At 44.9% G+C, this 24,331-nt stretch overlaps 1 protein-coding gene across 1 annotated transcript in view; it reads left to right on the plus strand.

Moving 5' to 3' along the window:
- The window catches only part of LOC102933736 (heat shock transcription factor 2 binding protein), a 123,638-nt gene extending 102,040 nt beyond the window's left edge, over positions 1-21,598 (plus strand). Inside the window, exon 10 of the transcript XR_006287926.1 lies at positions 21,205-21,598. The gene's annotated coding sequence lies outside the window, so the exon portion shown is untranslated. The remainder of the gene's footprint in view (positions 1-21,204) is intronic.
- Positions 21,599-24,331: the final 2,733 nt, after the last annotated feature.

A 24,331-nucleotide genomic window follows, 5' to 3' on the forward strand; every position in this document is an offset into this window, starting at 1 on the left:
AGCCAGGCTCTCCCCTTTGATCAGTGCTTCAGTCGCTTGGTGTGGTGGCTGTAGATGTAGGTGGAAGAGAGAGAGAGCATAGCAAATGTCTCTCCCTTTTATCATGTCCTTTCTTCTTGGCTTTCCCCTCCTTCCCCCTCCCCCCCGCCCCGCTTCAGAGTCAGGTGAGCATTTCCTCATCGCAGTTTCAAACTGACCAAAGGAAGGGGGTGACTCCCTTGAGAGTCTAAAAACAGATTCTTTTGTTGCTGCCTAGGCCAGCGTCCATTGTTCCTGTGAGGCTGGGCTGGGTTTGTCCTGTACCTGCCCTGATGAGGTGAACTGCCCCTTTGCTCCTGGAGAGTTTTTTATTTGGGCTTGCTTTAAGCCAGAAGGATACATTTTCAGCCCCATAAATATATACATGAAATGATAACCTATAACATCACTATAACAATTACTATAATAGCCATGCTCAGTGCATCATGAGCCTTCCGAAGACACCCAACATGACAGACTTTGCATTGGATACCACACAATCGTTTTACAAGGATGAACATGGGGGTCCTGGGTGTTCCCCCGAGGTACAGGGTGTCACAAACGGCCAAAGCAATCTCTGCAGAATTGTAATATTTGTATGTGTGTGTATATATGGTCTTTGGGCCTGATTCTGAGTATTGTTTAGGGCCAGATTTTCAAAAGTGCTCAGCACCCAGCAGTTTGCCTTGAGAACCAGAGGAGATGTTGGGTGCTGAGCTCTTTTGAAAATCTGTCCCTTGGTGACTTCACAGGATCAGGCCCTTTCTCATAAGAGAAAGATCTCTTAATGTCTGCTCAATGTGCTGCATATAAAAAGATCATATCTGATGTTCTATACAATTAAGCCTTAAAAGGTTTTGGGCTGGCTGGAAGTCTGTCCAAACAGGGATTAGAGACAACATTAAAATCTCCTCCAAGAACAAGAACACCCTGAGGGGAAGAACAAATATCAGACAAAACTAGAGAGGCAATTCAGATCAGCTGCAGGGGGCATATATGTGCTTCTTCAGTTAATTCTTTCACAATATAATTTGTTAGTGGGGGATGCATTTATCATCAGCTATCGTTTTCTCTCTGGAAAGGCAGATTTTTGTGAAGGAGGATAGCAGCTCCTCCAGGTTTATGTGCGCTAAAAGTTGTAAACAAAAATGTGTCCAAAGGAACCTCTGAATGAACTTTTCCTTTTCTCAGTCATTACTTGCAAATAAGCATGGTCAATTCTCTATTTTTAAAAACAAGAAAAACTGACACCTCCCTCTTTTATCTGGATCTGGGTATCCCCAATAGCCCAAGAAGACCTCTTTTTATTTCTACTGGGGCTTGCTTTACTCCTGTAGGTGCAGGATTTGCACTCTGGCCCCTTTTGCACATTAAACTTTAAACTCTGTCTATAGCTCAATAGGAGGCTCCCCAGGAGGTGGATGAATCAACGCATCTCCCATGTGCCCTGTGGCTGATCCTCCCTAGCTACCTCTTTCCAATTTGTGGGCTTCTTGTGGCACCAAAGGGGTTGCAACAGGCAATCTATGGTGCTGCACTCTGTTCCCAGGAGGAGTTTCCTCTCAGTAAGCTCTGCCAATAGAAGCTGGCGGATCCAGAAACCATGCATGGCTAAGTCTATGGGCTACAGCATGGTATCAGTGGTGGGCGGAGCTGTTCAGCCATGCATAATGCTTCTGCGAGCAGAGGGGCAGAACATCCACCAGCCCTGAGGATAGTCCAGCATAACCTCCCCACCAGCCTAGGAATACCCCCTTCCTTGCTCCTCCTGGACAGTCTAGCACTGGCAATAGCACTGCCCTTAAGCAGTCTTGGTGCCTGGGGAGTGCAAGATCTATGCCTGTGCCTGGCCCCTCACATGGAAGGAGTGGGAGGCTCCTTGTACTCTCTCCACCTCCCTTCCTTTTACATACCTCTGTAGTGGCCAGGTACAACCAGACCCTGTGGGAACACCCTGAACATATGTCAGGGTTCCTTCTCCACTCTGAACTCTAGGGTACAGATGTGGGGACCCGCATGAAAGACCCCCCTAAGCTTATTTCTACCAGCTTAGGTTAAAACTTCCCCAAGGCACAAAGTCTTTGCCCTTGGATTAGGTAAACGCTGCCACCACCAAGCGATTTAACAAACAATCAGGGAAAGGACGACTTGGAGTTCCTATTTCCCCAAACTATCCCCCCAAGCCCTTACACCCCCTTTCCTGGGGAAGCTTGAGAATAAACAAGATGAGCACAGACCAGCCTTGGACTTTTAAGACCCAAAAAACCCAGTCAGATTCTTAAAAAACAGAACTTTATTAGAAGAACAAAAAAAGATAAGAGAACAACTCTGTAAGATCAGAATGGAAGATAATCTTACAGGCAGTCAGATTCAAAACATAGAGAATCCCTCTAGGCAAAACCTTAAGTTACAAAAAGACACAAAAACAGGAATACACATTTCCTCCAGCACAGCGAATTTCACAAGCCAAAACAAAGAAAACCTAATGCATTTTCGAGCTAGATTACTTACTAACTTTACAGGAGTTGGAGGGCTTGCATCCTTGATCTGTTCCTGGCAAAGGTATCAAACAGACAGACAAAAGCCTTTTCCCCCTCTCCAGATCTGAAAGTATCTTGTCCCCTCATTGGTCATTTTGGGTCAGGTGCCAGCCAGGTTACCTGAACTTCTTAACCCTTTACAGGTAAAAGGACTTTGCCTCTGGCCAGGAGGGATTTTATAGCACTGTATTACCCTTGTGGTTACCCTTCCCTTTATATTTATGACAACATACATTGAGAAATAATCACCTGGTAATTACATGGGTCGAGAACAACACCACCATAAAGGTGTAGCGTTGGATCAGTCACCTCGTTTTGTACCTCCAGGTCACTAATAACCCAGCAGAATAAATACACCACTTTATACATGTGTCTGAGCAGAAGGCTGGTCTTGTTAAGGCAATGAACTGAGATTCAGAAGGGTGGTGTTCATTTCCCTGACTGACCTTTCGTGAATCACTTCATCTCTCTGTGCCATCTCTGGCTTTCTCCTGAAGTTTGTCTGCCCTGTCTAATTAGGGTTTGACTCCTATTAACTGCAGTGGGCTTTGAACCTGGCCCTTAGGGTGTAAGCTCCTCAGGACAGATACTACTGGAAGATACTATTCTCTACTCCCTGTGTGTACAGCACCAAGCATGGCGGGGCCCTGATCTTAACGGGGGCTTCTCGATGCTACTGTGATGATAATAAGAAGAAGAATCACCTCGGCCACAGCATTTGTGGCTGCTGCCATCAGAGGATTCTGCTCTTGGCAGCTTTGGGCCTTTAAAGAGTGAATGCTGTTGCCCCATTTCTCCCCTGCTGCTGGAATGTAGCTGCGCCCCTCTGTGGTACTGAGTGCCAGCCAGGCCATATGTGGGAAAACACAATGCTGTACAGTGTCATCCTCTCCCTGCTCCATTTCATGCAACCCGTTTCCCAATTCACAGCTGGCAAAGATCATATGTCAGAAATGTCAGGTTAATTCAGTGGCAACGTAAGAGCTGCAGCTGATCATGACCTCCATCTGCTTATTTCTTTACACAATGATAGCTTGTTTATGTAGTGCCTATGCCCTTTCTCCTAGTACTCGTGTCCAACAGGCCAGTTGCACAAACAGCTCACTTGAAAATCAACAGCAGTTCCCGTACTATGACTCCACAGACTGTACGTGGAGGGGGTAGAAGCCTTTCTTAGAGACCATGCACTCAGTCACCTTTGTCTTATAGAGGTGTGTGTTTGCCTCTTGGCTGTCTGCTAGTACTCTATCAGTGCAGAGCGATGCAATTCTGGGCTGGCCTTTAATACCACACTCCCTTGGGGTGAAGTCCTGGAGACGACAGAAAACCCAGACTACTGAAACTATTTATTAGAGCTGGGTCAAAAAATGTTTTTTTTTCTTCCTTCTCACATGGACTAGTTTGACTCTTTCTTTCTTTCTTTCTTTCTTTCTTTCTTTCTTTCTTTCTTTCTTTCTTTCTTTCTTTCTTTCTTTCAGGGTGAGGGTGGGGCCAGAAATTCAGATACTGAAATATTTTGTCTGAAAACCAAACCCACATACAGTATCTCATTTTCTAGCCCTTTGATTTTTTTCGACCACAATTCAAAATCTTCCATGGAAAACAGACTCTTCTTGTGGAAAAAATCATTTTGTGAAGAATCCAAACCCATTTTTTTTGTCAAAACAATTTAACTGGAAAATTTTCAGCCAGCCGCTATTATTTTTCTTGTGGACGTACCTGGAGACTTTAACTAGGGATGAGACCCCTTTGTGCTATGCATTATATGGCCATGTAAAAGGGCAGACCCAGCCCCCAAAGAGCTTACAGTCTACAACAGGCAGGTGCAACAAACAAAGGGGATGGTGGAGGATAAGGAACTGTTGCAGTCCTGCTACACAGGGATGCTGGGATGTGAGGGGCTGTGAAGGTCTGGCCCTAATGGAGCCTATCTCTGACAGGGCCTACCCTGCAAGAGGGGAGAGCAGGCTCCAGGCCCAGCAAATTGCATGGATCCTACTGAAGAGTCCCTTCTGGGTGGATTGGTGGGTTTATAGGGATCTCTTTGGTTGCTATTGCACCGTGGATTGCACTATTATACCATGTGGAGTCCACAAATGAGGGCTGTTCCCAGACTGTATGGTGATATGGAGGAGAAGCCAGTTTGTATCTTAACCTGTTCTGCCTGGCAGGCCTCTCAAAGGCTTCTCCACTGAAGCAGGGCTGCAGTCGACTGCCTGCATTTTCTTTTTTGTGGAGATTGGTGGGTTTATGGATGCAAAATTCCCTGATCCTGCATCTTCGCCAGGAGAGACAAAGCTCCAGTGGCCTTTTTAAACCATCTGGGTACACGAGTTACACTTACCCAATCAGGGCTGGATTAAGGCAGATGGGCCCCCACAACAAAGGCTCCCCAAGGTTCTGCCCGTAGGGCTGTGCCCTCCACCTGGAGTGGTGAGGGCAGGAGGTCCCTATCTCAGAGAGCCGGGGGCAATGGTATGGCTCCTCCATATTCCCCCCTGGAGCAGCAACTGGGATTCTCTCCCCCTAGAGAGGAAGGGGTGGCAGCAAGAGGACTCTCCAGCAACCAATATATATCTGCTTTGGTAGATGGGCCAGGTCTGCTGTACTCTTCCTCTCTTGCCACACACAGAGTGCCCTGTAGGGGAAGTGTTTGTAGGGCCCCCTCGGAGCAGTGGCTCTTGGAGCTAGTGTAACCCTCATACTTCTATTGCAGCACTGAGTGGTGCAAATCAAGGGAAGGAAGAGTGGGGAGGACATGGGATTTATTGTTTTTGTTTTTGGAACTGTGTGTGTGTCTGCAGAGCAGCCAGAGTCAGGTGGGGGTGACTCCGCTGGATCGGCCAGAATCGTCTAGAATTGGGGTGTGTTAGGAACTAGGAATGCTCGATAGCTGTTTGAAGCTACTTGGATAACTTTTGTTGTGGGCAAGCTGCCTGGCAGGACGCATCCAGAATTGCTCGCTGAGAGTGGAACCAATGGGAACTCAAGGGTAGGGGGGAGGAATTTATAAATAGGAGGAGTGGGAGCCAGGTAGGTGGACTTAGTAAACGTTTTTCCTTTAGAGATTGTCACTTTTGTTTGCTCAGAGATTTAACTTTTTAAAAAAAAAATATATGAAATATAAGTCCTGGAAGGACTTAACTGTGGTCTATACTCCAGGAGAGAAGTAAGCTGGGATAAATGAAAGGGAAAGAAATATTATACCTAACATTGGCAAAGTACTGCCTCCATGATACTAGCGCTCCATTGAGATAGGAGAGTTGAATTCTCTCAGAGCTGTTTTTTCAGGATGTCTGCCTACTCAGGCAGACATGTCTGCAGCAGTTACATTTGGGACATGCTTTCAAGTTTTTCTCTGCAACCACAAGGGCTAGAAAATTACTTTTCTTTTGAATGAAAGTTGAGGTTCTGATGTAATCACCTGATTCCATGAGCTGGGACTGTAGGAATGGGCCTGTAGTGCCTCCACCTAACCTTGGCCCTGGAAATACTACCTTGTGACTTGTGTGATGAGGGAGGGGCGGGGAGATAAAATGATGTGACGAGAAGCCAGGGTGGGGGAGGAGAACTGGACCTGGCTGGGCAAAGAGACGGGGACTGGGTGGGGGGCATTGGGACAGAGAGTCCAGAGGGGTGAGACACTAGGGCTACATCTACACTACACACCACTTTTGGTGGTTTGTAGGGTATGTGTAGCTACACGACACAGTGACAAGCGAGCTGTGCCCTCACTGCGGTGTGTAGCTGCACATGCCAGTGAAAGGCTCTGCGAGGGGTAAGGCAGCAGGGAAAAGCTTCAGTAGTTCCCTCTGCTGGAGCTTTCACTGTGGCGAGGAAAGACTCTCACCGGGGGCAGGCCATGGAGAAAGACTGAGCCTTTCCCCCCTGCCAGAGCATTTCCCCACTGCCAGAGTTCTTTCCCCACTGCCTCACCACTGCCAGACCTTTCCCCAGGTCCTGCAGTCTTGTCCTGCGGTGGGAAAAGGCTCCAGCAGCTGGGAGGCAGTGGGACACTATACAGCTAAAAAGAGCCGTGTAAATGGGCAGGCTCAGCTTGGGCAAGTAGAGAGCCATGTTGGGTGTGTTCTCGCATACATACCCACATCCTTCAGGTGTGTCTGTACTCTACTCACCTAAGTCATGCCTCACCATCTACACTGCTACTTAAAACTGTGCGAGGCGGACTACCTGAGTGCATACTCTACATGCCACTGAAAGACGAATGCAGTGTAGACATAGCTTAGGATTTGCTGGGCTGGGCTGAGCAGGGAGACTGGAATGAGAAGCTTGATGCATGGAGACTGGGATTGGCTAGGTGAGGATAATGGGACTTCTATGAGGAACCAGAGTGAGGAAGAGGAAGGATGGGGACAAGGGGACAGGACTAAGGGGTCAAGCTTGGGGGGCAATGGGCAGAAAAGTCTGTGCCCACTAGAGAGCACTATGCCCCAGGGCCTGGAATGGAATCCAGGATGCCTGAGTCTCACTAGTACTCTGCTGTCATGAAATATCTGTGAAACCCCATAGAAAAGGGTGTGTCTCATCCCCCTTTAAAGCTGGTCAGCAGAGAGGATGACAACCTACAACTGCTGTCAGTTATTTCATTAGCTCAAATGATAGAGGTCTATGAGGAGGATCTAAAGGTCCCAACCCGCTGATGACCCATGTGGGTGTCAACATGATGCCACATGATGGAATTTCTGTTTTTTTCCATTGGCTTTTTTAACTATATAGGAAATTACACACAAAACCCCCTACATTATTAGGCTGTAAGTTGAAGCACTCAGTAATGTTCTTTTAACAGTGTGTGTGTGTGTGTGTGTGTGTGTGTGTGAGAGAGAGAGAATGTGATTTACATCCTTTCTATAAGGAAAGGATGTTTAAGAGCCTAACCAGATCAGCAGCATCCCTTTAAACCACTGAGTTTCTTCTTGTGTGACTAAACAACCTAAAATAGGGAAACGACCTAAAATAAAATTTCTATAAGCAGTTTCTTACCGTTACTTACGTCATTACTTTGCGTAATGAGCTACACTAGCAACCCTGTTGAATGGGATATCATACTGAAGGACCATATGTCATGGTTTGGGCTGCCAACAAATCAACGTTGCAATAATTTGCAGACTGTTTTATATTTCTTTGATTTGGGAGTCTGTGTAATTAGTTCCCCAGAACAGTCTGGTGGAGGAAATACAGTCTGCTATTCAAGCAGAATTAATGCCCTGTTCTCTAGATTGTGCTTCAGTTTCCCAGCACTGATGCCAGACTGGAGAAGAGATCAGTCTTGCGACATTCTCTCTTCAGTCCTGCTTTCATTGCAAAACTATTTCTGCTCCTTTGCCTGGTTCTTTTGTGGACCTGCTGACTGGCACAAGATGTGCTTGTGCTGTAATTAGAAATACCTTCTGCAGGTGGCAAGGAAGGATTTGTAGCCACACGTACAGATCTCAGCAAAAAGGAAACAAACCTGAACATTTATGTACAGAACCAACACAATGGCAGATCTAACAGCACTTTCCTCCACCTTGAAAACAGGGCTAGTTAGAATTTCCTATGGACTGTGCTTCAAAGACCTGGTTGATAAACCTTTACTGACCATGGCAGGGGTCATGCAGGAAAGGTAATTTAAGTTACATTGGGAGGTAAGAAGCCCCTCTAGATCCATTCCCTGTCAGCAATTATAGCTCGCTGTTGGATGTAAGATTATTTTGGTACTCTTTCCATTTCCCTTTTCATTCCTCCCCATGGATTGTTTCATGCCAGTTGATTTTAAGCACCACTTACATGCATTCAAAAAGTACTCTAGTAAAATTTAGTGTCTTTCTCCTTTCCATTTAGGTCTCATGTTAAAACTAAATATCAAATACCATAACCAGTCCATCTGTAATTTTGGGGCAAGGGGCTGGCAGGTGATTTTTTCCCCCTTTACGCAAACTCAGTAGTGTTCACAACTGATTGTGACTTTGAATGTTGGGTTCCATTCACAGTCCTAACTCGGATGGTGGACTGATTAGAGGACCCAGTTAGCTTGGCCTTTGCAGTGAGAATCACTGCTTGCTTTCATATGTCCAGTGGAAGAAATGCTTAAACTCTTCAGGTCTCTCCCTGGTTCTGAGAGCTAGGACTTAGCAACCCTGGGGTTGGAGGAGGGGGACAGGGAGGAAAGTGATAGAAATATGGGGCAGAGGGCTCCTCAGGGCTCCAAAGAAACTATGAAGGAGCCCCTGAATTATAAATGAAAATTCCCCCAGCCTGGCCTTGGTATCAACATGTCTCATGATGTTTCATCTTTGAAACCTTCCTTAGAAAGAATATGGTAGGAAAAACCTTTCCACTCAAACATGACATGACGCCAGTAAGTGGCAGCAGCTCCCCACATGACAAAGAGACCATCTGCATCTTACATCATCTGCCTGTTCCATTTTGTTTAAAATAACGCATAAGTCATTCCAACTGTGTCAGCAGAGCCCAGAACACTCCACAGGATTGACTGGGGAGATTGACTAACAGAAGGCTTGAGAAAGATAAACTGAAAGCTGGGAAAAATCCTGTTCAAAATGCCTTGAGAAAGGAACTAAGGAAATTGTGCAAACATGGAGTGAAGAAAAAGATACTTTTCGAAAATATGGGAATACTTTATATGAGAGAGACTTGCATTGGTATTCATGCTTTTCTGTATCTTTAGTCATCAAACACAGCTGGCATTTAGCTTTAGATAAATGGTAAGAAACAAAGCATTGTGTGATAGTAGTTCAGACAATCAGTCACACCCCACATCAGCCTTTTAAGGCATTCTTTTTCCCATTGCAATAGCAAGTACAATAATGAACTGGTTACTGTTAATAGGCACTGAATAGTACTGGCCAAAGCAATGGAATATCCCGATCAACACTGTATAGCTGAGCTCTTTCCATCCATAGATCAAGTGCCTTACACAGGAGGGTAAGGATCATTATCACCCCCCACTTATTTTAAAATACAGGTGGGGAAACTGAGGCATAGAGTGATGAAGTGACTAGCTGAAGGTAACACAGTGGTATTAGCAGAATTGGGACGAGAATCCAGGTCTCCTTGGCTGAGGCCCTAGCCGCTGATCCATACTGCTGCCACTAAACAAACAGTGTCCTGAAGGTCAAAGATTTTGAACAGAAGCAAAAAACCAAATTGAAGTCAATGCGCACTGCTGTTATTTAAAACCTTTGAAAATTAAGCCACTGATTTTTCACTTGGGTGATTCAGAGCAAAAGGAGGCTTCCTTCACCTGCTCACTGCCCCTGTGCTTTTTAAAATATCTATATAAGTTTTCTCAAATTAAGGAGTAAATTTGGGGAATTTGCATTTTTTTAAAAAAATGTAAAAAATGACACCATAGCAAGGAAGACACTAGCATTTGGAGGGAACTCGTGACCACACAGTGTGAAATCCTGGGTCCATTGGAGACAGTGACTTCAATGGGGGCAGGATTTCACCCATACATCTTGTCTTGGCTAGAGTAAAAGGGGTTTGTTGCTTAAAGAAGTATGATCTAACTAACATACTAAACCCCTAGTGCAGGCAGGACAGTCATACTGGAGCACATCCCAAGCTGGTTGAGTTAAAGCCTAGGCTTGCATGAGCTAAGATGGTCACACTGAGGCTTAGCAATGAGTGCAGGCTTCAACTTAACCAGCTTAGCACATACTAGAGTACAACTGCCCTGTCTACAGTAGAGTTTGGTAACGTGTATGTTAGATTGTGGTAACTAACATGATCTAAAAGTCCCCACTTTTATGCTAGTCAAGAAGAAGCTGCAGAACCTGATTCTCCCTGGATCTGTAGGTACTGTAATTATTTACACCTGTGCAAAGCGAGAGCAAAATGGGTGTAAAATGCAACCAACTCAGGATTTGTTGCTCTCTTTCATCTTTGTGGTCACTTGGCATAGGCACAAATGACCACAGTGTTGCACCTTGAGAATTGGACCCTCAGCTGCTTCTAAAGAAGGGGTGGGAGCAGTTCAATTTGTACAGGTCTTCTACTTGCTCCTAGCCATGGTTACAGCACTAACTCATGAGCATAGGCCACACCGCAGTTGGGAGTTACCAGACCTCATTTTCATTACACTACCCGTACTATATCTCCAGTGACTAGAGAAATTTAGGACATACTTACGTTACTAACCTATTGCAACACTAAGCTAGACACACTCTTTAGGCTCAGAGACCCACTAAATTGCCTAACGTACTGTAATGAATAGAGAGCCAGATCCTGACCTCAGTACAGCCTCTTTGTCCTGCTCTGGCAGCACAAAGCGGGCATAAAAGCTACCAAAGTGGAGCAGCAGAGGATTCTGTCGGGTTAAGGGAATCCCCAGGGGGCATAGGTGTGCCCCATAAAGTGCCCAGTATAGGTACCATGTATACACATAGTAAGAGAAAGCCCCTGCCCAGAAGAACGTGCAGTCTAAACAGACAAGACAAACAAAAGGTGGAAGGGTGTTTAGGACAGTAGCCTGGGACCTGAGAAAGACCCACCCACTAAGTAGAGATGGGAAACTGGACCTCCACTACCACAACCCCTCATTTGTGCTGTCCCACAAGGATCAATTCTCTCTCCAGTCTTTTCAACACCTATATGCAGCCAGCAGGTGAACTGGTCAGTTGGCAAGGGCTCAAGTGCCAGCAATATGCAGACACCACACAACTTTACCTATACTTTATCACATACAACCACACCACCACCAAGATGGCCCATTGCTTGGAGGAGTCAACGAATGGCTATGCAGGTGGTGTCGGAGAGAAGGCTTTGGATTCTTTGACCATGGAATGGTGTTCCAAGAAGGGGCAAGTGCTGGAGGAACCAACTAGGGGCAGAGCGCTTCTTGACCTGCTGCTCACAAACCAGGAAGAATTAGTAGGGGAAGCAAAAGTGGATGGGAACGTGGGGGGCAGTGACCATGAGATGGTCAAGTTCAGGATCCTGACACAAGGAAGAAAGGAAAGCAGCAGAATATGGACCCTGGACTTCAGAAAAGCAGACTTTGACTCCCTCAGGGAACTGATGAGCAGGATCCCCTGGGAGAATAACATGAGGGGGAAAGGAGTCCAGGAGAGCTGGCTGTATTTTAAAGAATCCTTATTGAGGTTACAGGGACAAACCATCCCGATGTGTAGAAAGAATAGTAAATATGGCAGGCGACCAGCTTGGCTCAACAGTGAAATCCTTGCTGATCTTAAACACAAAAAAGAAGCTTACAAGAAGTGGAAGATTGGACAAATGACCAGGGAAGAGTATAAAAATATTGCTCGGGCATGCAGGAATGAAATCAGGAAGGCCAAATCACACCTGGAGTTGCAGCTAGCAAGAGACGTTAAGAGTAACAAGAAGGGTTTCTTCAGGTATGTTAGCAACAAGAAGAAAGTCAAGGAAAGTGTGGGCCCCTTACTGAATGAGGGAGGCAACACAGTGGCAGAGGATGTGGAAAAAGCTAACGTACTCAATGCTTTTTTTGCCTCTGTCTATGTTTTTTTGCCACAAAGCTTTTGACACTCTCTCCCACAGTATTCTTGCCAGCAAGTTAAAGAAGTATGGGCTGGATGAATGCACTATAAGGTGGCTAGAAAGCTCACTAGATTGTCGGGCTCAAAGGATAGTGATGAATGGCTCCATGTCTAGTTGGCAGCCGGTATCAAGTGGAGTGCCCCAAGGGTCAGTCCAGGGGCCGGTTTTGTTCAATATCTTCATAAATGGTTTGGAGGATGGTGTGGATTGCACCCTGAGCAAGTTTGCAGATGACACTAAACTGGGAGGAGTGGTAGATACGCTGGAAGGTAGGGATAGGATACAGAGGGACCTAGACAAATTGGAGGATTGGGCCAAAAGAAATCTGATGAGGTTCAACAAGGACAAGTGCAGAGTCCTGCACTTAGGACGGAAGAATCCAATGCACCGCTATAGACTAGGGACCGAATGGCTCGGCAGCAGTTCTGCAGAAAAGGACCTAGGGGTTACAGTGGACGAGAAGCTGGATATGAGTCAACAGTGTGCCCTTGTTGCCAAGAAGGCCAATGGCATTTTGGGATGTATATGTAGGGGCATTGCCAGCAGATCGAGGGACGTGATCGTTCCCCTCTATTCGGCATTGATGAGGCCTCATCTGGAGTACTGTGTCCAGTTTTGGGCTCCACACTACAAGAAGGATGTGGAAAAATTGGAAAGAGTCCAGCAGAGGTAACAAAAATGATTAGGGGAGTGGAACACATGACTTATGAGGAGAGGCTGAGGGAACTGGGATTGTTTAGTCTGCGGAAGAGAAGAATGAGGGGGGATTTGATAGCAGCTTTCAACTACCTGAAAGGGGGTTCCAAAGAGGATGGATCTAGACTGTTCTCAGTGGTAGCTGATGAAAGAACAAGGAGTAATGGTCTCAAGTTGCAGTGGGGGAGGTTTAGGTTGGCTATTAGGAAAAACTTTTTCACTAGGAGTGTGTTGAAACATTGGAATGCGTTACCTAGGGAGGTGGTAGAATCTCCTTCCTTAGATATTTTTAAGGTCAGGCTTGACAAAGCCCTGGCTGGGATGATTTAGTTGGGGATTGGTCCTGCTTTGAGCAGGGGGTTGGACTAGATGACCTCCTGTGGTCCCTTCCAACCTGATATTCTATGATTCTATGATTCTATGATCAGCTCATGGATGAAGAGGAGCTGGTTGAACCTGAACCCAAGCAAGACAAAAGTGATGCTGGTGGGCAGAGGAACGTGTTTTGACAATTTTGCAGCCCTGATCCGATTGTCATTAGTAGAAGACATAAACTCACAACTGGTCAAGTCAGTCCATAGATTAGGAGTACTCTTGGATTCCACACTGATGCTAAACTCTCACACAGCAGTATCCACAAGTAGCCAATGTGGATAAAAATTGATGATTTTTTAATTTAAATTGGATTTTTTAAATTTAAACTAAATACAGGTTTATTTTTTATAAAATTAACCTATTTAACATTGTCAACCTATATTATGATCTAAACTTATTATAAGCTATTAAAATCGTTTCAATTAAATAAAAAAATAAAGCAGTATGTGTTTGCTGCCAAATTTTTAAGAAAGTTCTACCAGTGGTTTGCGTAATTGGCTATGCATCTGGGACCAGAGTTTGCTAAAGTGCTAAACCAGCTTTTGACAGCAGGAGCCTCTTCTGCAGGGGCAGAGAGAATATTTTCTTCATTTCAGTTTGTTCAACTAGTTAAGTTCAATGACTAGTTCATTCGAAGTTAAGAAAACAACTGGGAGTTGAAAACCTTGTTTTCCTTTTCCAATCTATGAATAAAAAATAGGTGTGAGAGGATGAAATCTACTAGTTCTCAAATCTTGATGGACATGATGACCAGAAACAATCAGTTCAGTTCATTAACGGGGTGGGGGGGGGGCAAACTTTTTGGCCAGAGGGCCACATCGGGGTTGCGAAATGGTATGGAGGGCCGGGTAGGGAGGGCTGTGCCTCCCCAAACAGCCTGGCCCCCACCCCCTATCCACCGCCTGACTGCCCCCCTCAGAACCCCTGACCCATCCAACCCCCCCTGCTCCTTGTCCCCTGACCGCCCCCTCCTGGGACCCCCAGCCCCTAACCGCCCCCCCCCAGGACCCCACCCCCTATCCAAATCCCCCCTGCTCCCTGTCCCCTGACTACTGCGACCTATCCACACCACTGCCCCCTGACAGGCCTCCTGGGATCCCCGACCCATCCCTCCCTCCCCCACTCCTTCTCCCCTGACCTCCCCCTTCCAGGACCCCCGTCCCTACCTGCTCCCCCCAGGACCCCATCCCCTGTCCAACCCCCCCTGCTCCCTGTCTCCTAAACACCACCTCCCGAACCTCCACCCCATCCAACCTCCCCCTGTCCTCTGACTGCCCCCCGGGACCTCCTACCCTTCCCCCATCCCCTTACCAGGCCACTCAGAGTGGCAGGACAGGCTTATTTGAAAGCCTGGGGTTGGGCGCAAGCTGTGCTGCCTGCGTGGCAGTGGGGACAGTGGGGGAGGAGCCGGGGGCAAGCCTCCCGGCTAGGAGCTCAGGGGCCGGGCAGGACGGTCCTGCGGGCCAGATGTGGCTCACGGGCCGTAGTTTGCCCATCCCTGAACTAGAGCTAATACTACCTTTTAAAATAACTCAGGATATCAAATGGAGGTCAAGGTCCCAGTCCTTATCTTCAAGGTGCTCTGTGGCCTGGGGCGAGGATATTTAAAAGATCAACTAAGGCTTTGGGATGAAGACTGTTATTGACAATTCTGCTCCTCAGGCACAATGGAACTTTCTACCGTAAGGGTAAAACTTGTCTGTGAGGGAGACAGAGCTTTCTTGGGAGTCAATCCAGGATTGTGAAATACTCCCATGAGGACGAAGAGAGATCATAGAATCATAGAATATCAGGGTTGGAAGGGACCTCAGGAGGTCATCTAGTCCAACCCCCTGCTCAAAGCAGGACCAATCCCCAATTAAATCATCCCAGCCAGGGCTTTGTCAAGCCTGACCTTAAAAACCTCAAAGGAAGGAGATTCCATCACCTAGGTAACCCATTCCAGTGCTTCACCATCCTCGTAGTGAAAAAGTTTTTCCTAATATCCAACCTAAACCTCCCCCACTGCAACTTGAGACCATTACTCCTCGTTCTGTCATCTGCTACCACAGAGAACAGTCTAGATCCATCCTCTTTGGAACCCCGTTTCAGGTAGTTGAAAGCAACAATCAAATCCCCCCTCATTCTTCTGTTCTGCAGACTAAATAATCCCCGTTCCTCAGCCTCTCCTCACAGGTCTTGTGCTCCAGCCCCCTAATAATTTTTGTTGCCCTCCGTTGGACTCTTTCCCATTTTTCCACATCCTTCTTGTAGTGTGGAGCCCAAAACTGGACACAGTACTCCAGATGAGGCCTCATCAATGCCGAATAGAGGGGAATGATCACGTCCCTTGATCTGCTGGCAGTGCTCCTACTTGTACAGCCCAAAATGCCATTGGCCTTCTTGGCAAGAAGGGCACACTGTTGACTCATATCCAGCTTCTCGTCCACTGCAACCCCTAGGTCCTTTTCTGTAGAACTGCTGCCGAGCCATTCGGTCCCTAGTCTGTAGCAGTGCATGGGATTCTTCCTTCCTACGTGCAGGACTCTGCACTTGTCCTTGTTGAACCTCATCTGATTTCTTTTGGCCCAATCCTCCAATTTTTCTAGGTCCCTCTGTATCCTATCCCTACCCTCCAGCGTATCTACCTCTCCTCTCAGTTTCGTGTCATCTGCAAACTTGCTGAGGTTGCAATCCACGCCATACTCCAGATCATTAATGACGGTATTGAACAAAACTGACCCTAGGACTGACCCTTGGGGCACTCCGCTTGATACCAGCTGCCAGCTAGACATGGAGCCATTGATCGCTACCCTTTGAGCCTGATGATCTAGTGAGCTTTCTATACACTTAATAGTCCATTCATCCAGCCCATACTTCTTTAACTTACTGGCAAGAATATTGTGGGGAGCCCATATCAAAAGCTTTGGTAAAGTCAAGGAATAACACGTCCACTGCTTTCCCCTCATCCACAGAGCCAGTTATCTCATCATAGAAGGCAATTAGGTTAGTCAGGCATGACTTTCCCTTGGTGAATCCATGCTGACTGTTCCTGATCACTTTCCTCTCCTCGAAGTGCTTCAAAATTGATTCCTTAAGGACCTGCTCCATGATTTTTCCAGGGACTGAGATGAGGCTGACTGGCCTGCAGTTCCCTGGATTCTTCTTCTTCCCTTTTTTAAAGATAACATAAACCTACATCTCTCTCTCTCTCTCTCTCTGTATTATAAAATCAAACTAAACAAATAGGCCCATAATACCCCACTACTCATACTTCTCCCCTGGTGAAAGGATGCAAGAAGCAGCACATGACAAATGTTAATAACATTGCTTAATCCACTATTGAAAGGCATTCAGATATTGAGGTGATGAGCATGGTATACACACCTATAGAAAATAGAATAAAGTCTCAATTCCTTGCTGTGCCACAGGCTTCATATGTGACCTCGGGCAAGTCACTTAGTCTCTCCGTGTCTCAGTTCCCCATCTGTACAATGGAGACAATAGCACTGCCCTACAGGGGTGTTCTGAGGATAAATACATAAAAAGATTTGGATGTGCTCAAATGCTATGGTGATGGGGGCCATCTGAGTGTCTAGGATAGACAGAAAGAGTGGGAGACAGGACGTTAGAGACTAGGGGGGAGGGGAATTGCTCAGTTGCGCAGCGTTAAGTTTCAAGTTGTTAAGTACATGTAGCTGCCATTAACTTTGGTTGGAGTGTTGTGTGCTCAGCATTTCTCAAAATCTGGCCCAAGTTGAGTTCCACCTACAGCTGGTTGGACATTGTTCACTGGTTATTATTATTATTTTTTTAATTAAAAATGCCTTTTCAAAATGAAATAGAAATTTTTGCAAGAAAATTAGCAGTTTCATTTCAATGTTTTTGGCTTTCAGTTGTATGACATAAACTAAAAAATTCTATGAATATTTTCAGTGAAAAAGAAAAGTGGGTTCTTTGAATTTTTTCACAAGAAATAAGATGCAGTTTCTGACAGACCTGCTTTGATTCCACCTCTGTTTTCTGATTTTGATGAGACTGGCCTATGTCCTGCAAACCGAATATCTTCTGGGGAATCCAGTCCAGATCAGCAGTGATGGAAAGCTATTGCCATCTGAGATCCCCTTTATTAAATGAATTGGTGGCCTCAGTTGCATTCTTAGTGGGGGGGTGAAAGACTACCTGCCCACCTGGCACTAATTAACATCCATGTTGATAATCTCAGAAGAAGATCCCAGAGACTGCGTGGGTATGAGAATAAACTTCTCTCGGACTCCTGAAACCGGTCCCTCCACAGCAGGTTGAGATACATGGGCAGAGCAATGTGGGGAAGTCTGCTTCCATTGTCTTACCTGTTCTACAGCTACAAAGAGGGCTTTGGCCTCTAGGCTGTCAATCTGCTACATTTCATAAGCACTACATTCACTTACAAGAGTTTTAAATGAGGAAAATTAATTTTGAACTGATGCGATGTCATCATACTTTGACATGGCATCGTATGTCATTGTGTTACAATGCTACCATTTGTGCACATCACATCTTTGGCCTGGAGGCAAAGACATAAACATGGCCAACTCAATACACAGGGGCATAACATGACGTCCAACTATTTCCGCCAGTAGCAATGGGTCTGGCTTTCAGACCAGAAGCTACTAAGAGCAAGAGAGAAAAAAGGGAACTAAAACACCTTCCCCAGCCCTGTAAAAAAAGTTATCAGATGTCATTCTCAATTATCACCCAGCTAGCTCGCAGACGTCAGTACAGAGACTAATGTGACATCTGTAATGCCTGAGAGAGTGGAATTCAAATTTGTTTCTGGGCAGCTGGTTGCTGCTTTTTCAGCCCATGCAGAACTAATGTTTGTGAAATATACTGTGCGTGATGAATTTCCTCTAGCTCCCCAGACTGATAGTGTTCTTCTGTCCCCTTTTTCTTTCTAAGGGCTGAGAACATGGGAACTGCATCATCTCTTCTTTCAGGTGTCTTTATTTCATTTACTAACTTGTTCCATCACTGCGCTTTCCCAGGCAGCTGCTATCTTAGACTTGCATTCCATCTGCCCGCAGTCAGATGATGTGCCCTGATAGAAAACAGTAAAAACAAAACCAGTCTCTGAAAGGCATTTTCCAAAACAACGCTCAGTTCTGGGGTTAAAGGCACCTCTGACTGTGACCTCTTCATGGCCTCCTTGGGTATGACTACACTGCAAAAAAACAAAAAACAGAAAATCAGTGGGGAGTCACAGAGCCTGTGTCAACTGATTCAGGTTTTCAGGGCTCATGCGACAGGGCTAAAAATAGCAGTGTAGACATTCCCATGTGGGTTGGAGCCCAGACTCTGAGGCCCACCCTCCTTGCTGGGTTTCAGAGCCTGAGCTCCAGCCTGAGCAGAAATGTCTACACTGCTAATTTTAGCCTCCTAGCATGAGCCCTGTGAGCCTGAGTCAGTTAAACTGGGCATTGAGACTTGCTGCCTCAGGGTTTTGTTTTGTTTGGGGTTTTTTTGTTTTTTTTTTTTGCAGTGTAGATGTGCCTCTTGCCCTCACCTTGCTCAGGGTGGGAACTCATGTTCCTTTCCCTCCATACTAGGCCTTTAAATTGCAGTACCATCAGTTCTTCACTGTGATCATCATAGCAAGTCTAATTTGCAGCCCTGCTTTTTCCCAGGGGCTCTGACATTTGTTACCAGGGACCAGCCAACATTCCCAAAGCACAGCACATTTACTTAGGTCAAAAGCAGCACACAGAAAACATATCATAACATAACAGTCCACATGCATGCTAAGCTTAATGGGTGTCACCCATCAGACACATGAGTTCCTGGTAAGTCCGTGCCATTCTTCGTTATGGAATAAATCTAAGTTTGAGTCAGATCAGCTTGACTTTTGATCCAAATTCTTAGTTCGTTGTTTGCTAGGTCTCTTGAACCCAGTCAAAACAAGTATGTGTATTTTCCCCTAGCAGGTTAATCCTTTTTACTTGTCCAGATATTTACATTAATTACCCCCTAGTGATTCTGTATTCCACAGGAAGCCCAACCAGTGAGCCAAGAACATACAGAAACACATACTGCTTATTGACATAATCGTCTATGAATATCTTATGTGCCCAAAGCAACTGGCACATCTCAGTACAATAGTCTTTGAAGTATCCCCCCTGCCAGGCTCTCACATCTGTCACAGTACAGTATACAAAAGCTCAGTTTTCCAAAGGGAAAAACGTATGCAAGTCACTTTGTGACATTTTGTACATGGGGCATTACAGGGACACTTTGTGATGCAATGTAACAGGATGGTATCAACATGTCATTGTGTTTCAATACAAAGTTGCAATGTGGTGATGTGTGGGCCCTGAAAGTTCTTTGAGCTGGACTTTCAGGACATTGGATTGCTCCATCAAAACTGAAAAAATCCTGGTAAACCACACAGATGACAACCAGGTTTTGCTTAGCTTCATTTTCTAACACATGAGAAATTCTTTGTATTAAATAAATAGCTTTTGAAAAGACAGTTTATATTCTTAGGACAGACTGATTTGATTCTTAGTTTATGAAGCAAAAACAACCAGGAGTCCTTGTGGCACCTTAAGGACTAACAAATTTATTTGGGCATAAGCTTTTGTGGGCTATAACCCACTTCATCAGATGCATATGTGTGAAGTGGGTTATAGCCCATGAAAACTTATGCTCAAATAAATTTGTTAGTCTCTAAGGTGCCATAAGGACTCCTCGTTGTTTTTGTTGTTACAGACTAACATGGCTACCCCTCTGAAATTAGTTTATGAAGGAATCTGGTATGAATCTGCCCAACTTTCGACCCTTCTTTCCCCATCTATGTAGAGAATCATTCTACTCCCTCCGCTTATTTCTAGCATTAGAAGGCTATCATCCAAGCTGGGAATCTGAGCTGTACCATGTGCATATATGGCATGTTTCAGGCTGTGGTCCAGCTAGGGGCAGCTGTTGGTTGGATGGAAATGAAGGCTATATATTGATGAAAATCAGTTAATGCAATCCAGGTGAACAGCCCTATTCTGTAACACGTCAACTCAAAAGAAGTGTGTAGAAAACAATCCAGTACGAATAGTTTGTGTTAGGCTGAAATAATCTCCCTTCCCCCCAATGCCGATTCCTGGCCTCCTGGTGTGGAACTTCTCAATCCACTCAAAGAAATGAGAAGCACTTGTACATCTACCTCTGTATGTGTGAGGAAAAGTATAGAAAGAGATATTATATCAATGCTATTGTTCAGGGTGGAAATTGAATGCGAATGAAATCAGCCCTGAATCTCCCTCTACAAGAACCAGCTTGCCTGCTTCAGTTTTTCTGCAGATTTTTTGTGAATGCTACATAGTGTAGAGGAAAAAAAATCTCTTCTTCTTCCTCTACCACCTCCCATCCCTTCCCCTGCAGCTTGGAATGATGCACAAATGGTTCTGTTCATTTCTGGAGTTATAACAATTGAGTCCGGTAGCAAGTTGGAAAATAACAAATTACTTTAATAAGCGTTTAAAGGGAGGTAATGACCAGAAAAGTGACTACAGTATGTAAAAATGGCACTGTGTCCTTCCATAGCTCTGTTCCCCAAGAATTCAGAATCTGTGTTTGCTTTGGCCAAACACAAGGTATTGCGCTAAATACAGAGGTAAATGGATGAAATGTCATGGACTGTGCTATACAGGAGGTCAGACCAGGTGATCTAGGTATGTCTTCCGGCCTTACAGTCTATGAATGATCTTTGCTTAGTTTGCTAATAAAAAGAAGTGTTCACTCCTTTTTTCTCTGGCTAGCCCTCCAGAGCCAGAACAACAACTGGAGAGCGAGCTGGATTTTGTTTCCGGCTTGTGTTCTCTAAATGCTGACTGCAGCATCTTTATTGTTGGTGCTTATGTGTGAATCACAAAGAACCGAGCTTGACTCTCAGAGTTCCGGTTGAGTTTGCTAGTGTGGCAATTAGGAAAACATCTTTTTACATATAAATTGATCAAATTTGCTATGGAGTCATTGATAGATAACACACTGCCTTTGTTTGTTTGTTTGTTTGTTTTTTCCACAGAATACCTTGTCAAAATACAGCCACACTGAAGAAGCAAAGGGATTTCTGAGCTTCCACATATTTATACCCATAAAACTCTCCAGAAGTTTATGTATGGTATGCATACATGCAAGACATGTATGGTATGAAACACAGAAATATTGGCTCACTGATTGACCATTCCTACAGGTACTGATACTGTTTAATCCTTTCATAAAAACCATGGTACCATTCTATACCCTTCTATAGAATCATAGAAACATAAGGTTGGAAGGCACCTCAAGAAGTCAAGTAGTCCACCTCCACCCCAAGGCAGGACCAAGAAAACCTAGACCATCCCTGACAGGTGTTTGTCCAACCTGTTCTTTAAAACCTCCAGTAATGGGGATTCCTCCCTTGGAAGCCTGTTCCAGAGCTTAACTACCCTTGCAGATAGAAAGTTTAAGCACCTGGCACTGGCCATTGTTGGAAGACAGGATATTGGGTTAGATGGACCTTTGGTCTGACCCAGGATGGCCGTTCTTAATTACTTCTTGTGCTACCTTCAGTGGAAATAGAGAACAATTGATCACAGTCCTCTTTATAACAGCCCTTAACATATTGAAGACTTATCCAGTCCCCCCTCAGTCTTCTTTTCTCAAGACTAAACATACCCAGGTTTATTTTTAACTTTTCCTCACTTGTCAGGTTTTCTAAACCTTCTGATTAAGTTGTCTCCTTTAAAACTATAACACTTCCACTTTGTTAAAACTGGAGCTATGGAGTCTTTAAATTAAGACTGGATGACTTCCTAAAAGATATGCTCTCAGTCAGCCACAAATCACTGGGCTCAATAATGTTCACTTATACAGTAAAGAAGAATAATTCCCTCCACTGCAGAAAACACAGTAATAAAGTAAAGAGCCCACGCAATCATAGGTCCGCCATGCACCTCTAATCTTTACCCACTCATTGTTACAGCAAGCACTTCTGAATGCATGGGCTCATCAGCCATTGTGGGCATGATGTTAACCTGATTAATATGCCTCTGGTTAGAAGTGCTGTAAATTCCCTGAGCTCATGGTCTTCTTCCTCCTGCCCTCGTCTCTCTTAGTAATATGAGCACTTCGGGGGTGGGGAAGGCATCATTGTGATTTATCCCGTGGGTTTGCAATGAGAGTGATCTGATGACCCTGCACATTCATCAGCTGCTCCTTCAGCCTGGTCCCATCTGTGATTTTTTTTTCTCTGCTCCGGCTGCTTCGGGATATGTGGCACGTAGGCACATACGTCCTTGCACACACACGTTTGCAAAACTATACTTGTATAAACTTTGTCAGGAAGTCATCCAGCCAATGTTTCCAGAATGCTGCTTTTAACTCTTCACTGATCAGTATCTGGTATCCTGGCTATTCCCACAGCTGGTGGGCACTCACTCTCCTTCTCCCATTTTGTTTATTGATCACAATTGCTATCCTTCATGCAGGCTTTTTAGATCAATAGTAATAGGCAGTCTACAAACACCTGAGAGGAATTGCACACCTGACATCACTCTACTTCCCATGAGTACGCACACACATGGCTTCACAATAAAATGCTGCCTTTGCTTTACAGGAAGATGATACACCAAATGTATCTGCATACGTGTAATGTGTGGGAGGCTACCTGAAATTGGCTAGAATAAGCAGTGTTAGTGAGTCAAGAATGTCTATGGGTGTGCAGGCATTTTGGAGTAGTTTTTTAACATCTGAATTCTTAACAGGCACATGAGTAGGGAAGGAAGTTCTCATAGCCTTTAAATGTTTACCCTGGTCAGGAAAAACCACTTCCTAAGGGACCACATCTTCAGCAAAGACATGGCTCACTCTGAAAAGAGGCAAGATCACACACCCACACGTGCACACAAACATCTCATTGGGATGAGAAAAGAAAACTTACTTAGCTTATTTACTTGAGTCAAAAGGGTGCTGTTCTTTCTGCTGTCATGCGTGAATGACTATTACACATAAATGATGGTAAAAGTATTTGCTTAGTGTCCTTTAACCCACTATTAGTCCAGTGACAGCTTATCAGATTTGAATGGCTACTACAAGAATTTGGAGCCCACTCTAAAGGGATGGAGTGGGTGGGAGATTTTATCCTCTGCAAACAGGTGCAGAAAGGGGATGTCAGAGCCAGCATTGGCATTTGGTTTCCATTGCAGGTCAAATTCTGATCCTACTTTTATCACTGTAAACCTACAATATCTGTTATGCCAGGGGAATTACTCTGGATTTACACCATGGTAACAGAGATGGGAATTTGACTGTACATTTTTACATGAAGTTGAATCTCCCTTAGTGTGTATTTATACCATGCTCATCATCATACCTAAGTACCTGCTGGCTGATCCCTTATTTGGTTGTACACATTAATCTTCTATAATTATGTAAAAAATAATAACATGTAAGTAGATGAAATATGTGAGCTTGATTCTTCTCTCACATATGCCAGTGTAAATTCGGAGTAGCTCCACTGAAGTCAATTGAGTTACACTAGTATGAATCTTGCTTTCCTATTAGAGGTGTTACAGACATGTGATCTAAGTGGAAGAGGGTGTGTGTGAAAGAAGGGATGGCGGGGGTGGGGGGGTGTCTCACTCAGCTTCAGAAGGAAAGGGAGTTAAATGTCAAAAATTCCAGAAAAGCGAGGGATGTCTTTTACGGCAGGCAAATCCACTCTAGCTTCTCCTCTCTAACAGCTGTTCATGTGCCACAAACAGCAAAGAAACCTTCTGTTTCTAACTCCTACTGAAATCCATGAGCTTCAAACCACAACTGCTGACTGCTTCTAGTCAAGTGTTTTAACAGTGTTTCCTAGTTTACCATCTCGTCTACAGGCTTAGGGATCAGGAGTGATTTTTCAAGTTTTCATATTGGGAGCTTGAAGATGTTTTGTTGAGAGCTGTGGAACATTCAAGCTTTAGACCACAGGATACTCAGTGTGTGTGCCTGTCGTTATGTATTAGCTTCAGTTCTTAAATATTAAGATATTAAATGAAGAGATTCTCTGCCTCTCTCTGAAAGTGAAAGATCTCCTGTGTCTAGGTCACTATGCCTGGAATGTCTATTCTATTCTATTCTACCCAGGTTCTTACATTGCCTTCATTACCATAGCATCTGAGTACCTT

The sequence above is a fragment of the Chelonia mydas genome, chromosome 1 (genome assembly GCF_015237465.2).
Source record: "Chelonia mydas isolate rCheMyd1 chromosome 1, rCheMyd1.pri.v2, whole genome shotgun sequence".
Classification (NCBI taxonomy): domain Eukaryota; kingdom Metazoa; phylum Chordata; order Testudines; family Cheloniidae; genus Chelonia; species Chelonia mydas.